The sequence below is a fragment of the Bubalus bubalis genome, chromosome 7 (assembly GCF_019923935.1).
Source record: "Bubalus bubalis isolate 160015118507 breed Murrah chromosome 7, NDDB_SH_1, whole genome shotgun sequence".
Classification (NCBI taxonomy): domain Eukaryota; kingdom Metazoa; phylum Chordata; class Mammalia; order Artiodactyla; family Bovidae; genus Bubalus; species Bubalus bubalis.
Genome location: NC_059163.1, coordinates 2,860,799 through 2,886,615, shown reverse-complemented (window position 1 = coordinate 2,886,615; position 25,817 = coordinate 2,860,799). Strand labels below are relative to the sequence as shown.

Genomic DNA, 25,817 nt, shown 5'->3' with positions numbered 1-25,817 from the left:
TCCCTTCTCCAGGGGGTCTTCTCAACCCAGGGATTGAACCCAGGTCTCCCACATTGCAGGCGGATTCTTTCCCAGCTGAGCCACCAGGGAAGCCCAGGTATACTGGAGTGGGTAGCCTATCCCTTCTCCAGCGGATCTTCCCGACCCAGGAATCGAACCAGGGTCTGCTGCATTGCAGGCAGATTCTTTACCAACTGAGCTACCAGGGAGGCCCTATACCTCATTATACACGTGTCCAAACCACAGAACTGCAACAGCAAGAGTGCATCCTCAGGTAAACTGTGGACCTTGGGTGGTTGTGACCTGTCAATGAAGGTTCATCCTTGGTAAACAACGTACATCCTGATGAGTGAGGCTGACTGTGGAGGAGGCTCCCCATGTGCGGGTGGGGGCATCAGGCGGTACATAGGAAACCTCTGTATTTACCTCTCGATTTCACTGTAAACCTAAACTGCTCTTTAAAAATAAATTTTTTAAAAAAAAAGCTCTGAGAACACCAACCAGCATAAATACCAAAACCAAACAAACAAATTAAAAAACCTCAAACAAACACATAACCACATGTTGGCATACACTCCAGAGACAGAGAGAAAATGTAAGGCCAACCAGAGCGGGAGAAAAGAAGCATTATATACAGAAGAATCCTGGGGGAGAACATGGCAACCCACTCCAGTATTCTTGCCTGGAGAGTCCCCACGGACAGAGGAGCCTGGTGAGCTACAGTCCACGGGGTCACAGAGAGTCAAACGACTGAAGTGACTGAGCATGCGTGCATACAGAAGAACAGAGATACAGTTTACAGCGGAGTTCTCATCAAAATGATGCAAGACAGAAAACAGTGGAAGGCATCTTTAAAGTGTTGGAAGGAAGAAAAAACTGTAAACTTCAAGAAAATATCTTCTCCTAAATGAAAAGGAAGTAACAAGTTTCTCAAATAAACAAAAATTGCTTATTTGAAACAAAATGCTTTTCAAGGCGATCAACAGCAAAAGAAGTGCTAAAGTAGTTCTTCAGGTGGAAAACCCTTACATTGGGCTGAAATTTAGAAATGAACTCGCTGGACATGGAATCAATGAAGATGAAATTAAACCCATTTTTTTTTCTATTTTCCAACTGCTCTAAAAGATAAACTATCTAAAGAAAAAATTGTAACAATATGTTTATGGCATGTATAAAAGTAAATACGACCATAAAGATAAGTTGAAAATATCACATTCTAAGGTCTTTACATGTGAAATAGTACAGTGTTATCTGAAGGTAAACTCTGATTTATTAAGGATATATAGTTAAACTAAAGGGAAACACTGAAAGTTGTTTAAGAGGTATAAATAATAAATCTATAGACAAGATGGAATCATAAAACAATACCCAATTAACACAAGAAAAGGCTAAAACACAGGAAAAAGAAACAAAGAATATATGAAACAAACAAAAGAAGACTAGATGGACTGTAGATAGCTGGACTGTAGCCCACCAGGCTCCTCCATCCCTGGGATTTCCCAGGCAAGAGTACTGGCGTGGGTTGCCATTTCCTACAAGGGGATCTTCCCAACCCAGGTCTCTTGCATTGCAGGCAAATTCTTTACTGTCTGAGCCATCAGGGAAGCCTCAGGTTTTAATCAAACCTTATCAATAATCACATTAAGTATGCATATCTAAACATACCAGGTAAAAGGCAGATTGTGAGCTTTTATCTTTAAAAATTGAGAATCAATTAAATATTGCCTATGGGAAACCTACTTGGACTATAAAGATATAAATAGATACCAAAAAAGTAAAAGACGAAAAGAGAGGGCTTCCCTGGTGGTCCGGGGGCTAAGAATCTGCCTTGCCATGCAAGGGACACAGGTTCGAGCCCTGGTCGGGGAGGGCCCACATGCGGCAGAGCCACCAAGCCCACACGCCACAGCTGCTGAGCCCAAGCTCTGGAGCCTGCGAGCTGCAACCGGCGCCCGTGCTCTGCGACAAGAGGACCAACTGCAGTGAGAAGCTCGAGCACCACCACGAGCAGTAGCCCCCACTGTCTGCAGCGGGAGAAGCCCGCACACAGCAGCAAAGACCCATCACGGCCGAAAAAGAAAAAGATGAAAAGAGTTAAATCACATAAACACGAAGCGAAAGAACTATGCTGTTATCAGCCAAGTTTAGACAAAGCGAGGTTGTCAGAGATAAAGAGGAACACTGCATAATGACAAACGTGCAGCCATAACAATCCAAAGGCGTGCGCACCTAGGCAATACAGGAGCCCCAGACTCACGGGGCTGAGGGCCGCTCAGGAGTGTCCGGCTCTCTGCGGCCCCAGGGGCTGCAGCACGCCAGGCCTCCCTGTCCTTCGCCACCTCCTGGAGTTTGCAGATTCACGGCCATTGCATTACTGCTGCCATCCAACCGGCGCATCCTCTGAAGAAAGAAACAGACAAATCCACAGCTGCAGCTGGAAATGTCAACTCTGTTCCAGAAATGGACAGAAAAAAACAAAACCAAAAACCCAGAAGCCCAGTAAGAATGAAGAAGACCTGAACAGCACTGTTAGACCCAACTGACATGCAGAGAACATTCTATACAATAACAGAAAAATACAGAAAAATATACCTGGACTGTAGAACGAATCTCAGCAAATCCAAAAGAATAGAAATCATCTGATCTTGAACCATAACAACATTAAACTAGAAATCTGCAACACAAGAGTTTCAGGAAAAAAAAGAGAAGTATTTAGGGACTAAACGACACGCTTGTGAGAACCAGATAAAAGAGTAAGTGTCTGGGGAAATTTTAAAATATTTTAAAATGAAAATAAAACCTATCAGTATTTGTGGAATGCAACTAAAACAGTGCTTAAAGGAAATTTTATAGTCTTAAAATTACTTTAGAAAAGACTAATGATCTCAAATCAAATAATATAAGCTTCCATTGGAAGAAACTAGGAAAAGAAAAGCAAATAAATTCAAAGCAAACAGAAGGAAGCGAATTATACAGATTAGAGAAGAAATCAATGAAATTTAAAACAGTAGGAAAAATCAATAAACCAAAAGCCAAGTTATTTTTAAAGATCAATGAATCAATAAACGTCTAGCACAAATGCTCAAGAAATGAAAAGGGAAGGCAAAAATGATCAATATCAGCAGGAAAAGAGTGGCTGTTACTTCAGACCACACAGCTCACGAAAGGCGACAAGGGCCACGAACAACACCTCAATGACCGTAAAGCCTCCCATAACCAAGTTTCATGAGATGGTTAAAATTTTTACAATTAATCGATGTAATGTTCCATATTAATAGGTTAAAGAATAAATGCCATATGAAGATCTCAATAAGTGGAACAAAAATCATCTGTCAAAATTTGAAATCTATTCACGATAAAAAAAAATTAGCAAACCAAAAATAGTAGGAAACCTCCTAACCTGAACAAGAGAATTGACTGCATTGACAGCTAGTATCTACCTAATGGTGAAAAAATGGGCATTTTCCCTCAAGATTAAAAAATCAGCCAAGGATTCATGTTGACGTTTGGCAGAAACCAACACAATACTACAAAGCAATTATCCTTCAATTAAAAATCAGATCAGATCAGTCGCTCAGTCGTGTCCGACTCTTTGTGACCCCATGAATCGCAGCACGCCAGGCCTCCCTGTCCATCACCAACTCCCAGAGTTCACTCAGACTCACGTCCATCGAGTCAGTGATGCCATCCAGCCATCTCATCCTCTGTCGTCCCCTTCTCCTCCTGCCCACAATCCCTCCCAGCAGCAGTCTTTTCCAATGAGTCAACTCTTCGCATGAGGTGGCCAAAGTACTGGAGTTTCAGCTTTAGCATCATTCCTTCCAAAGAAATCCCAGGGCTGATCTCCTTCAGAATGGACGGGTTGGATCTCCTTGCAGTCCAAGGGACTCTCAAGAGCCTTCTCCAACACCACAGTTCAAAAGCATCAATTCTTCGGCGCTCAGCCTTCTTCACAGTCCAACTCTCACATCCATACATGACTACTGGAAAAGCCATAGCCTTGACTAGACGAACCTTTGGTGGCAAAGTAATGTCTCTGCTTTTGAATATGCTGTCTAGGTTGGTCATAACCTAAATGAAAAGAAAGCAGCTAAGGATGTCCTCTTTCAACACTCTTATTCAACATGCAGCAGAAGTCCTAGCCCGTGCAATAAGGCAAGGGAAAGAAATGAAAAGAATAAGAAAATAAGAAATAAATCTCCATTCACAGATAGCATGACTTCTATGTAGAAAATCCTGAAGACTCTACACAAAAGAGCTCTAGAATTAATAAATGAGAGCTGCAACAACTCATGATCAACAAACAAAAATCACTTACATTTCTCTCTATTAGCAACAAAGAAATGGAATTTGAGATTGGAACAGATGCACAGACAATAGCACGGGAAATGCTGTATTTGGGTACAAAAAGTGCAGCCCTCAGGCTAGAAACTAAAATCACTAATGACATCAAATGACAAATTGGGAAAGAACGAAGCCAGAAGACCCATCCATGCGGTTTCAAAACTCGCTACAAAGTGACAGTGATCATGATGGGGAAGCATTGGTGAAAGCCAGACATACAGATCAGAACAGAATACAGACCCTAAAAATGGACCCATGGGCAGTCATATGGTTGTTGACAAAGGCACAGCAGCGATTAAGCATCAAAAGGACAATCTTTTCAATCAACTATGCTAGAAAAAGTGTGCGTTTATGTGCAACTAACTTTCAACCTTACACCTTATAACCAAATCAACTCAAAATGAAACACTGAAAAAACACGTTGTTCAGTAAGCTGTGTCTGACTCTTTGCAACCCCATGGACTGCAGAACGCCAGGCTCCTCTGTCCAGTATCTTCCAGAGTTTGCTCAGATTCGAGACCACTGAGTCAATGATGTTATCTAACCATCTTATCCTCTGCTGCCTGCTTCTCCTCCTGCCTTCTGTCTTTCCCAGCATCAGGGTCTTTTCCAATGAGTCAGTTCTTTGCATCAGGTGACCAAAGTACTGGAGCTTCAGCTTCAGCATCCGTCCTTCCAATGAATATGAATATCCAGGGTGGTTTCCTTTAGGATTGATTGATTTGCTCTCCTTTACATATTAAAAAATACATAAAGTTATAAAAGTTCTAGAAGACATAGAAAACAAATGACCTTGAATTAGGCAATATTCCTAGACAGGATACCAATAACATCATCCACACACAACAAAGGTTGCTAAGTTGAACTTTACCAAAATTACAACATCTGCTCTGTAAAACAAAAATTAAAAACAAACAAACAAAAAGAACTCTTCGCAGAATGAAAGGACAAGGCATGAACCAGGAGAAAATATTTGCAAATCACATTTCTCACAAACAGTTGGAACTGGACATGGAACAACAGACTGGTTTCAAATAGGAAAAGGAGTACGTCAAGGCTGTATCTTGTCACCCTGCTTATTTAACTTATATGCAGAGTACATCATGAGAAACGCTGGGCTGGAAGAAGCACAAGCTGGAATCAAGATTGCCGGGAGAAACATCAATAACCTCAGATATACAGATGACACCACCCTTATGGCAGAAAGTGAAGAGGAACTAAAAAGCCTCTTGATGAAGGTGAAAGAGGAGAGTGAAAAAGTTGGCTTAAAACTCAACATTCAGAAAACGAAGATCATGGCATCCCGTCCCATCACTTCATGGGAAATAGATGGGGAAACAGTGGAAACAGTGTCAGACTTGAGTTTTTGGGGCTCCAAAATCACTGCAGATGGTGACTGCAGCCATGAAATTAAAAGACGCTTACTCCTTGGAAGAAAAGTTATGACCAACCTAGACAGCATATTCAAAAGCAGAGACATTACTTTGCCAACAAAGGTCCGTCTAGTCAAGGCTATGGTTTTTCCAGTAGTCATGTATGGATGTGAGAGTTGGACTGTGAAGAAAGCTGAGCACCAAAGAATTGATGCCTTTGAACTGTGGTGTTGGAGAAGGCTCTTGAGAGTCCCTTGGACTGCAAGGAGATCCATCCAGTCCATTCTGAAGGAGATCAGTCCTGGGTGTTCTTTGGAAGGAATGATGCCAAAGCTGAAGCTCCAGTACTTTGGCCACCTCATGCAAAGAGTTGACTCATTGGAAAAGACTCTGATGCTGGGAGGGATTGGGGGCAGGAGGAGAAGGGGACGACAGAGGATGAGATGGCTGGATGGCATCACTGACTCGATGGACGTGAGTCTGAGTGAACTCTGGGAGTTGGTGATGGACAGGGAGGCCTGGCGTGCTGCGATTCATGGGGTCACAAAGAGTCGGACACAACTGAGCGACTGAACTAAACTGAACTGAACTTATAGTCACAGTATAGAGGAGCAAAAAGCTCTCAAAAGTCACCCATAAGAAAACAAATGGTTATTTTTAAAAAAGAGGAAAAGATTTAGATCAAGAATGCACTGAAGAGGAAATACAGATGACAAGCAAGCACGTGGAAAAATGCAGGGAAAAAAAGAACCTGGAATATCTTGGGGTTCTAGGAATTTGGGGGTTGCTTTAAAAGAGAGATGAGTACATGTTACAAGACCACTGGAGCTCCTGTGAGAGCGTGTGCAGTGACCAAAGCTAGAATACTTTAAACAACAAAATAGACAAAGTACTGGATTAGAACCCAAAGAATAAAATAAACACCTTTGAGTCCATACTGAGAAAGAAAGAAAGCGAGGAAGGAAGACAAGAGGGAGGGAGAAAAGAAGGAAGGAAAGGAAAAAGAAAGAAAGAAAGGCAGGAGAGCTCCTTCTTACGGAAGACTTCCGAGTAACATGGAGGAAAATACAGGGAATTACCATTAGAACACCAGTCATGATTACTGCGGGCAAAATCCAGTGCTGGATGCTAAATCAGTAGGCAAACGTTTCAGGAGAGGCAGGATATGTGCATAGCCTCAATGTATGTCTTCCAACAGTATTACAGATTGCAAAAAGGAAAACAGTAACTTCACAAAGAAGTCTGGCAGGCTCCAGCCTGACTTAGTGACCGAGACCGGGTGCTCCTGTAACGGGACGCACAGTCAGTCCTGATGCGGCTGGTCGAAGAGCGCACACAGCCCCTGCGTTATTCTTTCTGGCGATGCCTCAGCTGCATCACGAGAAAATCTCAGAAGAACCCACACTGAGAAGCAGTCTATGAAATAACTGGCCTGTACGTTCCGGGTCTCCAGGTCATGAAAGACAAGGGAAGTCAGAAGAGCCACGCAGATGGGAGGGGCCACGCAGATGGGAGGGGCCACGCAGATGGGAGGGGCCACGCAGATGGGAGGGGCCACGCAGATGGGAGGGGCCACGCAGATGGGAGGGACCACGCAGATGGGAGGGGCCACGAGGGTGGGAGGGGCCACGAGGGTGGGAGGGGCCACGCAGATGGGAGGAGCCACGCAGATGGGAGGAGCCACACAGATGGGAGGAGCCACGCATGTGGGAGGAGCCACGCAGATGGGAGGGAGGAGCCACGCAGATGGGAGGAGCCACGCAGATGGGAGGAGCCACGCAGATGGGAGGAGCCTGGGGACACGTGAAAGCTAAATCCAATTGGAATCACAGACTAACTAGATTCTGAAACTGAAGTAAGAATTTTAATGGAAAATCTGGTATATCAAAGTGACTTCCTTCGTATAGGTCTTTGTACTGTGGTTATGTAAGATGTTAATGTTAGGGGAGCCTGGGTGAAAGCTTTGGGGGCATTTTCTGTGCTGTTCTTGCAATTCTCTCAATCTAAAATTATCTCCAAATAAGAGGTTAAGAGCAAAAAGTGATTGAGAAGAAAAAAGCTGGACTTTGCACACAGCCTGATTTCAAGACTTCCTGTAAAGCTACAGCAATGCAATCAGTGAGATATTGGGGGGAAAAAAAAAAAACAAAAACACAAAGATCAATGGAACAGAATATAAGGTCCAGAAATAGAGCCATAAGCACATATGGCCAATTGATTTTTGACAAAGATACAAAGGTGATTCAGAAATACAGGCTTGTCTCTTCAACACGTGGTGCTGGGAATACAGTGAGACCCCACCCATACCTCACACCTTATAAAAAATTAACTCAGAGTGCATTATAAGCCTAAATGTAAAATGCAAAACTGTAAAAGTTTTAGAAGAAAATATCCATGACCTCAGATGAGTAAAGTTCTCTTAGATACATCAATAAAAGTGTGATCCCTAATAGAAAAAAAAAGATAAATTTGACTTCATCAAATTTCTTTAAAATTGCTTTGCAAAAGATATTGCTAAGAGAGAAAGAAAAACCACAGACTAGGAGAAAACATTTACAAATCACGTAGCTGATAAAGCATTTGAATTCAGAATATATAAAGAACCCTCATACTTCAATAATAGGTATATTAACAATCCAACAAAAACTAAGCGAAGGGTTTGAACAGACATTTCACCAGCGAGGATATATGAATGGTAAATGAGCTTATGAAAACTTGCTCCATATTATGCATTGGGAAACACACATTAAAAATTAAAACCACAATGAGATACCACTCCACAGGTATGGGAAGAGCTCATTTTTTCTTAGACTTATGCTACATGTGCTGGCAAGAGTGAGAAAGAACCAGAATTCTCCCACATTGCTGGTGAGAATGTGGGGGAAATGGTTTGGCAGACTCTTACCAAGGTTAACACACACTTTGTACAGGACCCACCAGACACAGTCCCGGGTTCTTATCCAAGGCAGATGAACCCAAACGTCCCTCAAACGGAGACTGTGTCAGCGGAATCCATTGGATCCATCCGGTGGGTGAAATACTACTCAGCAGAGTAAAACAATGAACCACTTACTCACAGGCAGCCCGGCTGAATCACAAGGGACTATGCAGAGCCAAAGGAGCCAGATTGAAACCGCCTCCTGTGTGACCCCGTTCAGATGACCTTCTGCAACAGAAGGAACCAGGGCTGGAGAGCAGATTGCAGACACCACAGGCCCTGGGTCAGGGAGGCTTCAGCTACAAAGAGAGCTTGGAGGGGTGATCACGGCTCTGCCCGGCACTGGGACTGTGGCGATGGTCACAGGACTCCAGCGTTCGTCAAGACCCTGTAAACTGCATGTGAACACACACACAAGCTGCCCTTACAGAGGGAGGCGGGGCCGCAATCCTCACCTCTCTTGCTCTCTCTGCTGGTCCCGATTCTGACTCCCTGTGGCTGAGCCCATGCTCAGATATCCCCCACTCACCCCCTGCCCTGTTCTGTGATACCTGGGCTGGCCTGACCTTTCCCTCAGCTTCTCAGGGGTACCTGGGCTGGCCCGACCCCTCCCTCAGCTTCTCGGGGGTTCCTGGGCTGGCTTGACCCCTCCCTCAGCTCCTCGGGGGTTCTTGGGCTGGCTTGACCCCTCCCTCAGCTTCTCAGGGCTGAGCACGCCTGCTCACCTTTGAGAAGTGTCCGCTCCTTCTCTACGTGACCCCTTCAGGCACCAACCACATGACCCAGCTGGACCAATCAGAAGCCTGCCCTGGCATTTTATATGCAGACACTGGATAGGGTGGGGGTCTCTCTTTTTACTGTGGATTTGAGCTGTGAGGGTGGCCAGGGGCCACTTCCTCTCCCTCTCAGAAGAGTCCAGGGGAAGGTGTCCCAAGTGTATCAAAGACGAGGAGCCCTGGCTTCAGTCTGGGGGTGGGGGGCCTGCTTCCTCCTGCTCCCTTGCAGTCTGGAACAAGCTGAGGCTCCAGTCAGGCTGGACTCAGCTCCCTGGCCCCCAGTTGGTGGCTCAGTTCCCCCGGGCTACTTGCCACTCCCCAGGTCTGGGGCTCTCACTGCAGGCAACACTCCCAGGCTTGTGGTCTCTTTGGAACTCCGCCACACTCTCCCTGAGTGGGCGGGAACACAGGCAGAGGGAAGCCATGGGAGAGGAGGCAGGAGGACCCCCCAAACCAGGGCCAGAGGACCCCCAGCACACCCCTGGGTACGAGGCCACATCCAGCGTGAAGAGAGGCCCAGCCTTGTCCTGCTGTTGGCGAGAGCTGGACCCCCGCAGTTCCAACCCAGCTGGTCGTCTCCCACAGCAGCCCCCACAGCCCTCCCACCCAGCCCATTAACTGGGCCACATCTGCCAACCGAGACCACAGCTCGCTCTAGAGCCTGCTGCCCTGCCCTCCTGGGCTCCAGCGGGTCCAGGCTCTGCCTCTCACCGCCAAATGGCTCCACTCTTGTGATGGGCCAGCCCCACGGAGGCTCTCCGGGCTGGGCTCCTGGTGGCCTGCTCCTCTGTGGACCAGCCGGCCCCACTTCACTGGAGCCTGGCCGAGACCCTTGCCAAGTCTGTCCAGAAGCCCCGGCCACCCTGTGCCGGCAGGGATCGTGTGTGCATCATCCCACAGCCCTCAGGTGCTGGGAACTGCACTCTGGCTGGGAGAACCCACTTTGCTCCACACCTGCCCCGTCACCCAGGGTCCTGAGAGGGGGACCCCTGCCCGCCCGTGCACCCCCACGGCAGGTCCTGTGACGGGCTGGGAGTGCGGATGAGAAGGCAGGCCCAGAGTGGCGGCCACAGGCTTGCTTAGACCCCGGGATGTGGTCTGTGCTGGGATCCATGTGACAAACTCTGAGGAAGAGGGTCCTTCTCGGATCAGAGCCGGGCCTGCACTCCAGGTGGTAGCTGAGTGTCAGAGTGACCTGCCGTCCGGCTGTCCTTCGCCAGGCAGGGGACGGGGAGCTCGTGCTGGCTGAGGCCGGCAGAGTCCGCGCGGCACAGGAGGGCTGATCCGGCGTCTGTCTCATGCTGAGCTCCGGCCCCACTTGACCCACCATGTTTCTCGCCCTGCTCGGTTCTTGCCGGCACCTGAAGATGGTTTTCCAGCATCTGGCCCCGCAGGCTGGGGAGGCACCCCTAGGGCAGTGGTGGAGCCGGCCCGCCCAGGGCCCCTTCTCTGGGCCAGCCAGTGATGCGGCCTCCCGCAGAGGGATGTTGATGCTGCTGGGAGCGCGTGTTGGGCACACCGTGCCAGGACTCTGGGCTGCCTTGGTGGCTATCAGGACCACATGGAGGCCTGCCCGCCCCATGGACTGGGCCAGCATAGAGCCGGGCTGCCCCAGGCACCTACTCAGCAAGTGATCGCTAAGCGCCCCGTGGGTGTCCACTCTACCCCAGTCTCTGAGACGCAAGGCAGTGGGGACCCCATCCTCATGGAACGTTCTAGAGGGGACCCAGAAAGCAAACAGCAGGAACCCGCGACGGTTACAGAGGGGTTGCCCAAGCTGTGCACAGGACACAGTAAGCCCTATGTGTGTGTCGGGGGGCCACCTGTAAGGAAGGGGGTCACAAGTAGATGGGGCGAGATGCAGGCCTCCCTTGCCCTCTGCAGCAGTGGGGATGCCAGGGGAGGCAGAGCCCTGATCCAGGACCTCCGGCCTCCAGCAGCCTGGACGGGGCTCCTGGGAAGGCTCCTGAAGGGAGGGGTCAGAGTTTGAGCCCTGTGGGCCCTGGGGATGGTGGCCAAAAACCCAGACGCCAGCTCTCGGGTTCAGAGACTCCTTTGCTCCCGCCGTTGGCTCCAGCAGCCCAGAGCATCTGTCGGCCTGAAGACAAGGGGCCAGGGACCTGCCCAGCAAGGCCTGTTCCAGCGGTCAGCGTGGGAGCCCAGAGCGTGGCCATCAGGGCTGGGGTGGAGGGCCTTGGGGTTCCTGGGGGCTCTGCATTCACCCTTCAAACTGCAGAAGCGTCCAAGCCTCCAGGCGTTCACCTCACTGCGTCATCTCTGATTCCAGGCTTCATCATCGGTTTTGAAATGAGTGATGTGGGAAATTCTACCCAGAATGCACTTGCATGATCACAAGGCGTGTGAACATCACCTGTGTCTGCAAAACCAAACCAGAGAAAAGGCTGCGGGCCTCTTTCAGCAGGGCGCCAAAAGCCATGAGCAGTCATGGCTGCAAGCCTTACTTTAAAACATTCACCCTTGTTTGGCGAACCAAGTTTTTCATCAGCAATAACCCTCAAGAATTTGAAAATAGGATTATTTGTTTATGCATTTAAACTTTTTGTTTTATACCAAAGCATACCCCATTAACGTTGTGGGGACAGTGTCCGGTGGACAGCAAAGGGACTCAGCCATACACATACATGTGTCCACTCTCCCTCCAGAATAGGGTTAGTTAGAAGTGTGAAGGGAAGTGAAGCCACTCAGTCGTGTCCAACTCTTTGCAACCCCATGGACTGTAGCCCACCAGGCTCCTCAGTCCATGGGATTCTCCAGGCAAGCATACTGGAGTGGGTTGCCATTCCCTTCTCCAAGGGATCTTCCTGACCCAGGGATTGAACCCAGGTCTCCCACATTGCAGGCAGATGCTTTAACCTCTGAGCCACCAGGAAAGCGATGTAAACAATGTAAAAGCACTCAAATTTTTTCTCCCTGTTACATGCTCTCGTTTCTCCTTCCATTTAAGGAGTTACTTGGAAGTTGACAGAAATTCATCACGTTGGATTGTCTGTTTTCTCATCATAATGATATAAAACAAAGAAAACGCTTTTTTGTTTTTCTCAAAGCCCTACACCAAGTCTGCTTTACTTGGGGTGCCATTCTAACGGGACCGTGTTCTTGTGGGGATGAAATGGGGAACAGTCTGGCCCGTAAGGTTCTGGGCGGAACGTTCCAGGCGGCGGTGGGTGTGGGGGAAGGGCCCCATCTCTGGGTGTGAAGGAGAGCAGTCAGGGGGCCAGGGGGCCTGGAGCAGAGTGCACGTGGGGGAGGCGTGGGCCTGACCCTGAGATCACAGAGCAGGTGGGTCTCCTGCCGCCCTGCAGCCCCTCCGCGCAGCGATTCCGGGCCGCCCCCGGGGGAGCGAGGCCTGGGCATTTTAACAGACTTGTTGCTGGTACCGCAGGGCTCCCCCTGGGGCCACGCGACACTTTAGCAGGGGAAGTGGTGTGCCCAGGGAGCAATTGGACACTTCTGAGCACTTTGGAGAGGTGACCCGGCCCCAGATGAGCTGCGTCCCGGGGCTGGATTGGGGGCCCTGGGCCCTGGGGTGCAGAGCAGGGCGGAGGGCAGGGAAACGCCCAGCATGCATTAATGTGGGGCCGCGCCAGGGTAATGCGCTCTCAAGGCAGTGGGATCGATCGCCCTGCGGGGCATCCACATTTCTAAATCCCAGGCCGACGGGCTTGAGCCGCTGGGCCTGGGGCCCCTCGGACCTCGGAGGAGGCAGCAGACGCCCACCCCAGAAGCCCTCCAACTCAGGCCCACGCCTTGAAGGGCCCAGATCACAGGGAGGTGGGTCTTCAGGGAGAGACCGCAGACTGGAACTCCGGCCATGTGCCCGCTCCCCCCTCTGCCCGTTCATTCGTTCGTTCACTCCGTCCTTCAGCACAACGTGCCCCGGGCGCTGGAGTGATGCTGGAAGCTGTGGTGGTCCCTGCCTGGGTGGGGCTCCCAGCCCCCTGAGTGGGCAGAGGGAAGGCACTGGGGACAGTGGCCTCGGGACCTGCAGTGGACACACCACCCAGGCGGGCGCAGCGGGTGTGCCGCCGGGCCCATCCGGGTCAAGGCTAGACCTGGCCCGAATCTCAGCGTCCTCCCTGCTCCCTCGAGGCCCTGGGGTGCCGTCATGTCCCTCCCCAGGCCTCTCTGGCTGCTTCTCCTCTCTCCCTACCCTGCCACGCGGGGCTCCTAGCACGTGCTGTTCCATCTGCCAGCCATGCTTTTCCCTCCCCACCCCCCCTACACAGCACCCCAGGTCAGCTCAGACGTCCCTCTGCCAAGCGGTCTCCTGACTCCCGCCCAGAGTCGCCTGCACTCTGCACTATCTTTAGGGCCTGAGGCAGAGGGTTTTACTGGCAGGAAGGGCATCCCCATTTCACCGGGGTTTTGATTACCATGAAACTGATTAAAGTTAACATGAAGTTGCATTTTCAAAAAGCTGATTTTCCTAAGCCTTTAAGCTCACCAAATCTCACCATATGGCTTTAAAGCTGCCGCTGCTAAGTGGCTTCAGTCGTGTCCGACTCTGTGCGACCCCATGGACGGCAGCCCGCTGTTCTCTGTGAAATCAGAAAATTTCTTTCATGTGCCCTTTACTTAGCATCGGAGTCACTCAGAATGAACACGTACGCGCTTGCTGAGTCATTTCAGTTGTGTCTGACTCTTTGCAACCCCATGGACTGCAGCCCGCCAGACTCCTCTGTCCATGGGATTCTCCATGCAAGGATACTGGAGAGGGTTGCCATTCACTTCTCCAGGGAATCTTTCCAGCCCAGGGAGTATTTTATTACATTGTATATGTGGCATGCATGGTGGGCTTTGGTATCTTGCATTCAGTTCAGTTCAGTTCAGTCGCTCAGTCGTGTCCGACCCTTTGCGACCCCATGAATTGCAGCATGCCAGGCCTCCCTGCCCATCACCATCTCCCGGAGTTAACCCAAAACTCATGTGCATCAAGTCAGTGATGCCATCCAGCCATCTCATCTTCTGTCATTCCCTTCTCCTCCTGCCCCCAAACCCTCCCAGAATCAGGGCCTTTTCCAATGAGTCAACTCTTCGCTCAGTGACTTCACTTTCACTTTTCACTTTCATGCATTGGAGAAGGAAATGGCAGCCCACTCCAGTGTTCTTGCCTGGAGAATCCCAGGAATGGTGGAGCCTGGTGGGCTGCCGTCTATGGGGTCGCACAGAGTCAGACACGACTGAAGCAATTTAGCAGCAGCAGCAGCAACTCTTTGCATGAGGTAGCCAAAGTATTGGAGTTTCAGCCTCAGCATCAGTCCTTTCAATGAACACCCAGGACTGCATTAATCTTGCATTAAGAATATGTGAATTAGTTATTATTGAGAATAGGGGTGATGGACAGGGAACCCTGGCGTGCTGGGGTCCATGCAGTCACAAAGAGTCGGACACGACTGAGTAACTGAACTGAACTGAGAATAGGGGATCTGGGAATTCCCTGGTGGTCCAGCGGTTAGGACTTGGCGCTTTCACTGCCAAGGACGCAGGTTCAGTCCCCAGTCGGGGAACTAAGATCCCACAAGCCACTCGGCACAGCCTAAATAAATAAATAAATAAATGGAATAAATTTTTTTTTTTAATAAGAGATCTGTCAGCCCTTCACTCCCTAAAATTAAGAAGCCACAATGGTGAAATGTCAGGTACCTTGCAGACCAGGCCACAGGACAGGGCAGGGGCTGGAGAGAGGGGGGAGGGGGTGCTCCCTGGGTGAGGGCGGGTGTGCTCCCTCGGTGAGGGGTGATGCTCCCTGGGTGAGGGGGTGGGTACTCCCTGGGCGAGGAGGGGTACTCCCTGGGTGAGGGGGGGTGCTCCCTGGGTGAGGGGGGGTGCTCCCTGGGTGAGGGGTGGTGCTCCCTGGGTGAGGGGGTGGGTACTCCCTGGGCGAGGAGGGGTACTCCCTGGGTGAGGGGGTGCTCCCTGGGTGAGGGGTGGTGCTCCCTGGGTGAGGGGTGGTGCTCCCTGGGTGAGGGGGTGCTCCCTGGGTGAGGGGCTGCTCCCTGGGCCTGTTGCTTGTCACGGTGAGCTGCCCCCTCCCCCAGCCCCCGTGCCTGAAACCGAAGCACTGTGGCAACTGCAGCCCCGCGCCGCCCCTCCCAGCCTCCCTTTCTCAAGCCCGGCCAGGCCAGTCCTCAAAGGCAGAGGTGCTGAGAGTGGGCCTGGAATGTCCGACAGACACAAGGCTGCTCTGGCCGAGGTGTGAGCTGCAAGCTAGAGCAGAGGATCCCTTCAGAAGCTCACTCATCAGAGTCAGTCAGGGTGGTCTGAATCAGCAGAGTCAGGACTGCATCGCAGACTGAGGACTTCCAGTCTCATTTTTCCTAGATTCCTGGGCAGGCTATCACGTTGCGGAAATAGGTTTCCCATGCCAAGGTGATAATGTTTTCCCCTTTTCCATCCCGTTCTGTGGTTTTCTTCCGCCTGCCTTCATCTTTAAGTCTTAACCAGGCAGTTTCTTCTGAGAGAAGAGCCGAGGTCATACGTTGGAGAGGGGGCTCTGGTTCCCAGCACCCTCCAGACACAAGGGGTTCTGGAGGAGGGGGCAGAGGGCTAAGGTCGAGGTCATGGACTCTGGGGCCCAAGTGCCGGGCGGCCGGCCCAGTTCAGCCACAAGAGTTGTGTGACTCTGGGCGTGGTACTTAGCTTCTCTGTGCCTTGGGCTTCTCAACTGCAAAGTGAAGACAAAAGCCTCAGGGCTGCCTGAGGTCAGGTGAGCCACGCACACAGAGGCGGCATGTGAGGGTCAGCGGTGGCTTTGTCCTGCTGTGTCTGGATGCATCAGACAGACTGATGCCAAATAAAGCAGGAAGGACAAGAGATGGCTGGCGGATGGTGCCAGCCCCTCCCGCCCAGATGGGAAAACAGACGGAGACGTGCAGAGCCATCTGCAACATGAGGGTGGAAGGGAGAGCCAGCCAGCGGTGCCCACCCTCCCGGCCACTCCCCTTCACGCCTTGGGCCTCCCTCAGTCTTCTCACGTGTCAAATGGAACAATGATAACTGAGCGATGTCTGTGAAGCGTGAGCTCTTTTCTTCTTCCTGCAGAAGAGTGCTGAACATCCCACTCTTGTCTGAGCCTGTGCTGGACGCCGGAGAGCAAGAGGTGAGGAGGCCCCTGTCCTTGGAGTCACCGTCTGATGGTGGAGCCAGGCAGGTAACTGGCCAAGAAGTCCTGTGCCATCAGCTCCAGGAGGCAGAGGGGCGGGGGCCCTGGGCCCCCAGGAGGCGGGCCTTGTGAGGTATTGTTACCTTCCGGCAGAAGCAAGGACTGACCCATGAAGCCTTTCTGCCATTCGGTCCAGAATATTCTGCCTTGGGATGGTTGAGCAGGGGGAGTCAGGGCAGCCACGTGGCCGGGGTCAGTCCAGAATATTCTGCCTTGGGATGGTTGAGCAGGGGGAGTCAGGGCAGCCACGTGGGGGTGTCTTTCCTGTTTGAGTTCTGGCTCCTCTGCGCCTTCCCAGCTATGAGCCAGTGACCAAACCCCCTTGTTTCTCCATTTCCTCACCTGTCAAGTGGGTAATAACAAGGTACCCACTTCATGGCTCTGTTGAAAGGCTTGAATGAAACAGTACCAGTCATAGTAGCTAGTACCAGGCACACAGCAGGCCCTGAACAGAAGTCTATGACTCTGTGTTTGTCGTGGCTGTGGGAGTTTGGGGGGTCAGAAGGAATCAATGCAATAATAGCTCTGACAGGTAGTGAGCTCCTTGTCAGGGAAGCAGCCAAGGGGTCCACCTACGGTCATTGCAGCAGCCGCACAGAGTGTGGACTGGATTGCCCCCAAGGCCCTTTCTCACCCCAGGAGTCCGTGAGTCCGCAAACTTGTGATCTGGGGACTCTCAGATACAAGACAGCCAATCCTACCAACATGGATTAAACCCCTGCTGTGTGCATCTGCCCCCCTGGGGAAAGTGATGACTAATAAGGTGCTTCCTTGACAAGCTCAGGCACAAACAGAAGGTGGGCAGATGCTGGGAGGGAGACAAAGAGCTTCCTTGTCTCCAGGTCTCAGTTGATAATTCTAAGATTCTAAAGCAGAGACATTACTTTGCCAACAAAGGTCCATCTAGTCAAAGTTATGGCTTTTCCAGTAGTCATGTATGGATGTGGGAGGTGGACTATAAAGAAAGCTGAGCGCCAAAGAATTGATGCTGTTGAATTGAGATGTTGGAGAAGACTCTTGAGAGTTCCTTGGACTGCAAGGAGATCCAACCAGTCCATCCTAAAGGAAATCGGTCCTGAATATTCATTGGAAGGACTGATACTGAAGCTGAAACTGCAATACTTTGGCCACCTGATGCGAAGAACTGACTCATTGGAAAAGACCCTGATGCTGGGAAAGATTGAGGGCAGGAGGAAAAGGGGACGACAGAGGATGAGATGGTTGGATGGCATCACCGACTCAGTGGACATGACTTTGAGTAAGCTCCGGAGTTGGTGATGGATAGGGCAGCCTGGCGTACTGCAGTCTATGGGGTCGCAAAGAGTCAGACACGACCGAGCGACGGGACTGATGGGCAGCGCTCATATGCTACGGTAGCTACGGTTTCTTGAGCACCCTGTTTGACATCGTGCGTTGCCCGTACTAGGTTCTGCACGTGGTCTGTTTGATTTATTCCTCCCGCAGTGAGAGGGGTGCTCGGATGTTCCCATGTGGAGATCGGGAACCCAGGGAGAAGCAATGGGCCTGGGGCAGCAGGAGGAAACCACAGGGCTGGGCTAGTAGCTGGCAGGGCTGAATCTTCAGATTCTGAGCCCCCTTGGGTCCAAACCTCTCTCACTCTGTGGTTCTGCCCTCCTTGTGTCTGTTATTCTAAAGACCATGACTCTCAGGTTTCTCTCTCCGGAGAGCCAAGGCCCCTGTGGTTTAGAGCATCACGGCCTGGTGCTCAGCGCTGGCTTGGGGCCTCGGGCTGCGGAAGCTCCGTCCCCCGGAGGCCGGCCTCCCTTCCAGCCCTTGCGGGCCTGCGGGCCACCGTGCTCAGCCGCCAGAGTGGGCGAGAGCGATTAATTGTTTATAAAGCACTTAGACACTCTCAGGCGACAAGAGCCGTGTCACACGAGCTTTATTTCATTACCATCCCTTGGAGACCGCGCCATCAGCGCGGGTCTGGAAATAGGCCGGGAGCCAGGCCCAGCCCTGCCCGCCTCAGTAGCAGCCCTGGGGACGGTGGGCAAGTCACTCAACTCCTCTCAAGACCCCTGGGGCACCTGGGGGGCTCCTGAGGGCGCAGAGAGCCGGGCTGGGGCTCCCCGCTTGCTGGACGCGCGGCTCACCTCTGTCTTTGGGGGTGAGCCAAGCTGACCCGCCAGGGGGCCTTCCACACAGCGGACCTGGTACCGACTACGATGACTGTTACCGTTTCGCTGAAGCCCTTCAACAGTGCCGTGAAAGGGATGCGCGAGGGCTTGTAGTGTTCTCACCGAGGACGGCGCCGGTGTAACCCCATTCATTCTGTCAACAAACTTGGGCGTCCGCACACACCCAGCTAGACCTCAGGCCACCGACTCCATTTATTTTTAATACTCACTTACTCAGGCTGTGCTGGGTCTTATTTGTGGCGTGCGGGCTTCTTAGTCATGGCGTGAGGATCCAGCTGCGGGGTGCAGGCGAGATCTAGCTCCCCGAACAGGGGTCGAACCTGGGCCCCTGCGTGGGGAGGACAGAGTCTGAGCCTCTGGACCAGCAAGAAGTCCCTACCCACCCCATGTATCCATCCTTTCGACCCTCCCTTCCTTCTCTCTCCCTTTCTCCCTCTTCCCTCCTTGAAGCAAATGTCAGGGCTGCGGTTGTGGGGGGAGCCCATCTTGAAGCCATGAGAGGTGAGCCAGAGGCCTCTCTCCAGGAGCCCAGCTTCTGGGGAGCTGAGCCTGTACACCCCATCACTGAGGTGTCTCAGGGTAAGCTCTGGGTCTGGGGCTGTGAAATCAAACACCAGGACTGAAAGCGAGGTTGCGAGGGGTGGGAGAGAGAGGAAGTGAGGCTGTGCACCTCCCCAGATGCCCACGCCCCACCCGGCCCTCCCCCAGGGTCCTAGGGGAGGCAAAGCACTTTGTGACCATTTCTCCAGCATGGCCCCCGGAGACCCCTCTCCTCCTCCATCCTTTGCAGCTCCAGAGAAGCAGCACTTCTGGGGTCTTGGAGGAGCCCCCCACCCCCCTCCCCCACTTCTGAAGGGGCGTCAAAGCCCTCCTGCCTCTTCAGTGTGCAGAAGAAGCTGCTGGGAGCCCTCACCGGTTATGGCTGAAGCTGTGGCCACATGGAGTCCCCTGGGTGGCTGTGTCCCCGCCTGCCTCCAGAGTGACCGCCTCTGGGCAATGCCAGGCCCTGTCCCTGCTGGACAGAAGGAGGCAGCCCTTCACCACGGCCCTGCCCTCCCAAGGCTCTTGGCCTTGGGTATTCTGCCTGGACCCCCTCGTCCCCCTCGGCCCCTGCCCCCAACCATCAGAGCATCTCCATGTGGGAGGCAGTGCCCGAGCCATTGAAGTGCCCAGAGGAGGTTCCGGAGCAAAACTGAGAGGCAGAGCTAAGAGCCAGATCAACACCCAGCCCCACACGTCCTGGCTGTGGACCCTGGTGTGACCCATGGCCGTCATCCCCTCACTTTACTCATCTGGGAAATGGGAGCAACAGCCCCCATGATGAAAGTGAGGCTTTGGCGGCTCATCCAGGGGAGTGACCTCGTGCTGTGCAAGGCCCTGCGAGGCCCCTGGTGGCCCTGGACACGTCTCTGCAGCCCCTCAAGCCTCGGTTTCCCATTCGAGGGCCCTGCCAGCTCAGATCTTGATTTTCCCGGTGGCCAGCGGCTGTGGAGGGCAAGGAGCCTGGGGGAAGAGGCTGTGGCCTTTCTGCCCGTCTCAGCATCTATTGGCAATAAGGATGAAGCTCAGTGTCCCTCACGGCCAGCAGGGTGGTGCCCTTGCCTTTCTTTGTTCCCAGGTCCTGGCAGGGGTGGGCAGTTTCTATCTGTTCACACCCCTGGGCCCTACCTGGTGGAATCCCCCCTCCCCAGATGCAGGCCAGTCCTCCAGGAGGCTGACCACCACCCCCCCACAAGGCTCTCCACTCCTGTGGTCCCTGGTTCTGGCCCATCTCTCATCACAGTCCCCACCACATGGTTCTGGCTCCCCTAGACCAGGGCTGATGACCTAGCATCTCTCACCGATGGTCTCATTCCATTCCCAAGAGCCTTGTGAGGGGTCACCCAGGCCATGGCTCCTGGAGGGGGGGCCCCTCTGAGCCCCTCACCCCTTCCCCAGCAGGCTCTGGGCCGGAGGAGGCAGCCACCAGGGCCTGGAGAGAGGACAGAGTGTTTCTTCCTGGCGTTCTCCCTGCTGGTCCCATGTGGGTTCATTTACTGAGCCCCAGGGCCCAGGCCCGTTGCCCCGCAGCTCTGTGATCTCAGGCAGCTCAGCTCCTCTCTCGGGAGTAGGGGGGGTGGCAGCCCCTTCTTGATGGAGGTTCCCTGAAGCTCAGGAGACTGGAACCAGCAGAGATGCCGCTGGTCCAGTTGGCCTCTGAAGGGGCTGCATCTGCCCCGCCTTCATGCCCCTAGCCCCCCACTAGAAAGGAGGCCTTCTTAGCCCCTGTCTCACGGCCCACCCCCCTGCCTGTCCTGCGTGGGAGCTGCTCCTTCCAACCTGGGAGGGTGGGTGGAGGTGAGCCGTCATCTGAGATGCTATGAAATCAGCTGTCCACAACTCTGAACGGGAGTTTGGGGGTCCCTGGAAGCCACTGAGGGCTTCTTCCCTGGTGGTTCGGTGATAAAGAATCGGCCTGCCAATTCAGGAGACGGAGTTTGATTCTTGGATGGGGAAGATCCCCTGCAGGAAGAAATGGCAACCCCTCTAGTATTTTGGCCTGGGAAATTCCACGGACAGAGGAACCTGGGGGGGCTACAGTCCGCGGGATCACAAAGAGTCAGACACGACTGAGCGAGTGTGGGCATGGAGGCCACTGGTCACCTGCTGCTGCTCTGGGGACCCCTGTCCTCTTGGGAATGAGACCCCTCAGGGCCACAGGTGGACTGTGTTTGCTGGAGACCCCGGGGGCCCGGGGAAATCCACTCGGTTCTCCGCCCTCGGGGGCAGACGCAGAGGAGGCGGCGGTGGCTCCAGCCTGGGTCTCCCGAGTTGGTCTGAGCAGCCCCAGGGCCCAGCAGTGGCCTGGCACAGGGTGAGGATCGCTGCGGTACAGCCCAGCCTGGGGGGCAGTCAGGATGGGCGGCCTGGGTCCCCGCGGGTCCTAGCCCACCCACACCAGCGGGCGTCCCTGCCTCCCTGAACAGGAAGGTGAAGGGTGTGCTGGGCCTTGGGGCCGCGTGTGACTTTCCCACCTGTGAGCTGAGGTCCCGGAGGACCTGTGAGCAAGGCCGGGGAGCCAATGGCCTTCGAAGCGTGCCCCCAGCCCCGCCCAGGCCTCTCCGAGAGTGACGGAAATCCCATAATTGCCCCATTAAGCCCCTCCCCCACCGCCCCAGCTCCGGGCGGAGGTCAATACTAGTCATTTGCCAAATGCGATCAGGAAACAGATGGGGGTTGGCTACCCCGGCCTCGGTTCAGGAGACGCGGGCGAAAGGGAAACCCGGCCAAGGGCTGTGCTTGTGCCCCTACTGTGTGCTGATGCCACACTGGGCTGCAGCTTCTGGGGAGGCCTCAGGGGTGGGGAGGACTCCGGGGGCAGGTGGGGCTCTCCATGCAAAGGGGGCCCTCACGACAGATGCGGAGAGGGCAAAGGCCCCGGGGCAGGACTGACCGCCCAGGGCGGGCGTGCGGCCTGCTCCCCCGTCCTTCCTGGCGGCTCTCCGAGGGGTGTGTGCGCATCATCTGCCTTTCAGGCGGGCTCACCCCAGTGTCCCTGAGCCCTCAGGGAGGGAAGGGGAAGAGGGATGCTTCTACCCAGGGGTGCTCTGCGGCTGGTGGGGGGATGCTGGGAGTCACCCTCACTCCATTGTGAGCCTCCTGGGCCCTGGGGGAGGGCCACCACCGTCCTCCAGCAAGGAGCTCTGTACCAGGCATGGAGCCAAGGGCCCTGCTCAGTCTTTACAACAACCCTCGTGTTGGCAGGCGGTGGGTGAGGAAACAGGCACGGAGAAGGGAGCGCTCCGCCTCTGCTGGGCAGAGTCAGGACCCGGGCGGAAGCCTGGCGAGCCCTTGGCCCCCATGGGTCACGCACCCCATGGCTGCGTCTGTCCCCTCCCCGAGTCTGCCCATCGCTGGCAGGGCACCAGCAGACGGTCCCCTCTTCCCCCAGATCGTTCTCTCTCTCCCCCATCTGCCACCAAACTCTGACCAGCCTGACAAGCAGCCGCCCCCTGACACCGTGCCCCCCAATGCTTGCCGTGTCCGTGCTCTCCAGGAGCCTCCAGGGGTGGGCCGACTCTGCCCTCTGCCCCCTCACCCCCTCTCACTCTCGGACACACCCCAGCCAGGCTCTGTCTCCTCACCTCCTTCACCCGGGTCCATGCCAGGCCACCTGCAACCGCACCAGGCAGGCCTTGCTTCCTGAATTCTTAAAGCGCCTCGTTCTGTCTGCCGCGTGTGATGAGCCAAGGTTATCATGCTGAGCTCATGGGCCACCCGCAGGTCCAGCCTGCAGCAGCTGACTGCCAGCTCCTCCTCTGTGGGCCCACGGCCGCGACAGCAGGCTGGATCTTCTCACATGCTCCACCAGCCTCCATCGAAGCTATGATGAGAAGACAAGAAGCCTCTCGAATTGGCTTTGTGCTGGTTCACCTCCAAGCCAGCGGGGCCCTGCATTGGCATCCCCTCTACCAGGAAGCCGCTGCCTTGCCCAGGCCAGGAGAGGGGGCGGGGGCGTGGGATGGCTTGCAGGGCCCTGCCCGGGAGGGTCTGAGCCCTCAGTCAGGAGCCCTGCCCACTCTGTCCCCCTCTGTCTCTTGTCTGTAAAGTCAAGCCTGTCCCATCTTGTCCCCAAGGGTTGTCCACAGGTTGGCTCTGCCCCGGGGTGTGCGGCTCAGTTCCTAGACCCTGAGCTCCGAAATGCAACCCAGCACGGAGTCGGGCAGAAAGCAGCCCAGGACATCCGCAAGTTCTGGGAAGTCACAGTGCAGGAGGGAGAGAAAATAAATCCTAGGTCCCTCCGTGCGCTTCAGCACCCCCTTCCCCCATCTTCCCCCCAAGATGCTGGTGGCATCTTCTGTTTTGTTGTGAAATGACATTTCCGGCACCCCAGGGCTCACGGCGAGCAGAAGCACCATCGTGAGCACGCAGGGGCCCGGGGCCACCCGCACATTCAGCCCTGGCCTCCGAGCACTCGGGAGATGGGTTCCATCCAGGCCAGGCACGAGGCTCAGAGACCAGCCCGTCCACTTGGCAGGCGGAGGACGCAGGGCCGGGCTGCGGCTGGCGTCTTGTCCACTAGGGCCAGGTGAGCAGGTCTCGTCTCTCTGCTGGTCGGTCTAGGGTTTGATCCCCGTGTCGTTCTGCAGACATTTTAGGACGACAAGGCTGAGTGGAATCCTGGGTGCCCTAGGACGGGACTTGCCACGCTCACCCCTGCTGGGTTCACAGGAGGGAAACCGAGACCAAACACAGCTGGAAGCCCACAAGGATGGGATAACTGGGCTGAGGCGACGGCCACAGCCACCACCCACTCCTCTATAGCCGCCGGCTTCTCCTTCACAACAGATGAGGTGTCAGAGCCAGCCCCGCAGCCCCGCCACCTGCAGCCACCCCTGCCTCACCCACACCATGAGCAGCACGGCTCCCCAGTGCCCTGCGGAGGACGCTGCCCTTCGGCATGCGTGGTGATTGCCTCCCTGACCTGCTTCCTGCCCAGGCCGGGGTTGGCCAGGGTGGCCTTTGCAGAGGAGGTGGCACAGACTGTGGCCGGCACACTTACGCAGGCAGGACAGAGCGGGCAGCCGGGCGGCAGCTGGCCCCACGGGCCCAGCTCCCTGGGAGCAGTTGGCGCTGTTCCTGCGGCAGCTGGACACGCCTCCTGGCTGGTCCAAGGACAATAATTAAGAATCAGGTTTCCGTTGAAAAGCTTGATTGCCGGGAGGGGTTGTAAATCAATAGACGACGTTTTTATCGCTGAATGAAAATTAATTATTCAGTGTCAAACATGCTCGCGCTCACTTCTCTGCTGGCAGGACTGGCTGGACTCAGAGGTGGCCAGGCCATCTCAGCCAGGACCAGCTCCGAGATGGTCTCACCGGGCCCTTGAGGGGGTGTATGGGGAGTCAGAGGCCAGAGGGAAGGCTTGGGTGGGGGCGCGGTGAGGAGGGGCTGTCCTGCCTTTCAACACAGCTCTCCAGCCGCCCAGCCTCCCGCAGAGTGTGCTGTGGAGCCAGTCCACCCCCGACCCCTCCGGTGATGGACAAGCATGTGGTGGACGCAGCAAAGCCACCAGCCACACGTGGCTGGGCTCCGTCAGGCCGCTCCTAGGCCGCCAGTGGGCCCCTCTCCTCCACAGTCCCCACTGCCCTTTGGCCAGTGCTCAGCCATTCGTCTGGCTGGGGTCCGCATGTGAGACTGCAGCAACCTTCTGAAGGTCACCAGGTGAGGGATTCAGGAGGTGAGGGATTCAGCCTGGGGCAGGTGGGACAGGCCTCCGTCCACGGAGGATTTCAGTCATCATCCCCCCTCCTGGCCCCAACGCAGGCCTCGGGCCCCCACCTGGCCCTGCTCTCCCCAGTCCTTCCCACTGCCGCCGCCCCGGGTGCAGAACTGCCCAGAGACTTGAAGCGACAGGATGCAGCCTGGAGCATCACTCCTGAGCAAAGGCTGGGGACCCCTGAGAAGTGGGGGTGTCCCATCGAGAGACAGGAAGGGAACCGGCGCCTGTGGCTTTCATGCATTCGTTCATTCACGTGTTTGGCCAAACGTGGAAGCAGCCCCTAGCTCACAGCCAGGCGGGGTGGGTGAGGAGCAGACGTCATCCAGGGCCAGGGCTGGCTGCCCGCTGAAGCTCTGATTGCTGTTGCTGTTCAGTCACTCGGTCGTGTCTGGCTCTCTGCAACCCCGTGGACTGCAGCACGGCAGGCTTCCTTGTCCTTCAATATCTCCTGCAGTTTGCTCAAACACATGTCTGTCAAGTCAGTGATGCCATCCAACCATCTCATCCTCTGTCGTCCACTTCTCCTCCTGCCTTCAATCTTTCCCAGCATCAGGGTCTTTTCCAGTGAGTCGGCTCTTCGTTTCAGGCGGCCAAAGTATTGGAGCTTCAGCATCAGTCCTTCCAATGAATATTCAGGACCGATTTCCTTTAGAATGGACTGGTTTGATCTCCTTGCTGTCCAAGGGACCCTCAAGAGTCTTCTCCAACACCACAGTTCGAAAACATCAGTTCTTTGGCCTTCAGCCTTCTTTATGTAGGCTTCTCACATCCATATATGACTA

The 25,817-nt window shown here is 54.1% G+C and overlaps 1 long non-coding RNA gene across 1 annotated transcript; it reads right to left on the bottom strand.

Annotated features, from left to right (window-relative positions):
• Window positions 1–2,160: 2,160 nt before the first annotated feature.
• LOC123334542 lies at window positions 2,161–8,885 on the bottom strand. The gene is made up of 3 exons (XR_006552559.1): window positions 8,795–8,885; window positions 2,593–2,674; window positions 2,161–2,400 (listed from the first exon to the last, which is right to left on the bottom strand). It is a non-coding gene; the product is annotated as an uncharacterized LOC123334542 (long non-coding RNA).
• Between the last annotated feature and the right edge of the window lie 16,932 nt (window positions 8,886–25,817).